The sequence below is a fragment of the Palaemon carinicauda genome, chromosome 41, assembly GCF_036898095.1.
Source record: "Palaemon carinicauda isolate YSFRI2023 chromosome 41, ASM3689809v2, whole genome shotgun sequence".
Taxonomy (NCBI): domain Eukaryota; kingdom Metazoa; phylum Arthropoda; class Malacostraca; order Decapoda; family Palaemonidae; genus Palaemon; species Palaemon carinicauda.
The window spans coordinates 35,146,333-35,148,832 of record NC_090765.1 but is presented as its reverse complement, the minus strand read 5'-3'; the positions used below and the strand labels follow the sequence as shown (position 1 = coordinate 35,148,832).

The following is a 2,500-nucleotide window of genomic DNA, read 5'->3' as shown; positions in this document are numbered from 1 at the left end:
TCAGGAGAGCGCAGACCTCCACCGCAGCAGCTTATTTCTCGACCTCTTGCTCGACCTTGACATTGACCCTGCAAGTTTCATTACTCAACGATTGAAATTGTAGTAAGGAAGCTGTTCACAAACAAACACACACACACAAACAAGGGGTAAAACATAACCTCCTTCCAACTTCGTTGGCGGAGGTAAAGATATAAAGCAAGCTTTCAGAATGTCAATTTAGTATTCAAGATTATATACCAGAAAAGTGCTTCCGGGATTCAACGAACAAATAAAATTCTTAGAGAATAGGAAACTTAATCATGTTTTCCTAGATATGCAATATTAAATGAACCGTCAGGTTTAATATCTTTTAAAGTGTACAGATATAAAGAAGCTCTCCAAGATTATTATCATTATTATTATTATTATTATTATTATTATTATTATTATTATCATTATAAGACACAACCCTTGTTGGAAAAATAGGATACTATATGCCCAAGGACTCCAACAAGGAAAATTAATCCAGTGAGGAAAGGAAATAAACAAACTACAGTACAAGAGAAGTAATGAACAATTAAAACAAAATAACATATTTCAAAAACAGTAACAACATCAAAACAAGTCTTTCATCGATAAACTATAAAAAGAGACTTCAAGTCAGCCTGTTCAACATTAAAACATTTACTGCAAGTTTGAACTTTTGAAGTTCCACAAATTCAACTACCTGATTAGGAAGATCATTCCACAAATTGAGCACAGCTGGAATATTATTATTACTATTATTATTTCAAAGATCTCAAGATATTTTATTTTGATTGTTATTACTTCTCTTGTAATTTATATATTTCCTTGTTTCCTTTCCTCACTGGCCTATTTTTCCTTATTGGAGCCCGTGGGCTTATAGCATCTTGCTTTTCCAACTAGGGCTGTAGCTTAGCTAATAATAATAATAATAATAATAATAATATTAATAATAATAATAATAATAATAATAATAATAATAATAATAATAATAATAATAATAATAATAATAATGCTAGCTAAGCTACAACCTAGTTACTAGGACTCGAACCAGGAAAACAGCTCAGTCAAGGTCGACCAAAATGTCGAGAATTAAGCTGCCGTGGCGGAGGTCTGCGCTCTACTGAGTGCCCATCTAGTTATAGATGTTTTTAAGTGTTCTATTGTCATTCGAAGTTGACACACTTAAAAGGTTAGTGAATTTTAGTGCATCATTTAACTAGTAAAATATACACATTTTCCAAATGAGTTTTATTAATTTTTCTATATTTTTGGATTTTTATTCCATTATATCTTCCCATTTTGAAGAATACTTAGAAGACTAAGATAGGGAATACAGAAATGAACAGTCAATAACCACATTTTCCTACGAATTTCAAGCAGAACTACCCAAGCACTAGGGACTGTGTTGCCTCTTAGGAAGAATCAACAAAGAAAAACCTTCCCATATTGGGTTGATTCGTATAATAAGGGTTGCAGATCGATGATGACGCAAGGGCTTCTTCCTACAGCTGTGGGAAGAATCCATAAGCCAGGGCAAAGCGTTAGGGAGCCAGCCCTAATCGCGAACCCCCAAAATTAGAGAATTAATATTTCATATTCAATGGCAAAACGCGACCAAGTCGATGTATCGCCGGTCGCTGGCGATACAGCGTCTGGCAGGGCTCAACTGACACAAATTATTATTATTATTATTATTACTTGCTAAGCTACAACCCTAGTTGGAAAAGCAGGATGCTATAAGCCCAGGGGCTCCAACAGGGAAAATAGCCCAGTGAGGAAAGGAAAAAAGGAAAATAAAATATTTCAAGAAGAGTAACAACGTTAGAATAAATATCTCTTATATAAACTATAAAAACTTTAACAATACAAGAGGTAGAGAAAAAAATGGAATGATGCAATGTAAGAAGGAAAATGTAAAAAACCGATAATCACAAATAGATCATTATGAAACCACAAATAAGGGCAAAATGATCGACTTTAAATAAGTAATCAATTGGGAAGAAATGCAACATATTTTGATACTGAAATTTCATCAACTGCAAGAAAGAATTTTGCCATACAGAGAGAGAGAGAGAGAGAGAGAGAGAGAGAGAGAGAGAGAGAGAGAGAGAGAGAGAGAGAGAGAGAGAAATGTTATGGTGATATCAAGGGTCTAGGTCACATGTACTTCGATGATTAAAATCAGTGAGACCAGAATTCTATACAGGAACTGACAAAGCAATATGACCTTTTCACTAGTAAACAACTCAACTCGCAACATTTCATAAACAAAGTCTATGATTTTAATTTCAATAGCAATAAATAAATTAATCTCAGCACTGCTATGACAGTAATGGTACCTTCAGTATTGATAAAAAAAAAAGTTCCATTGTCAGAGTGCTACCACGCCTTTAAAGAATTACCTCTTCAACTCAAAATCTTTCACGATTAAGAAAATGAAAAAAAAAAAAAACATTAAATAACACCAAACATCTTTAAAGCTACGTCTATTCAC

General features: G+C 33.5%; 1 protein-coding gene across 3 annotated transcripts in view; it reads right to left on the bottom strand.

Annotated features, from left to right (window-relative positions):
• Lrrk (Leucine-rich repeat kinase) overlaps positions 1 to 2,500 on the bottom strand; it is a 638,733-nt gene that overhangs the window by 280,734 nt on the left and 355,499 nt on the right. The window lies entirely within an intron of this gene.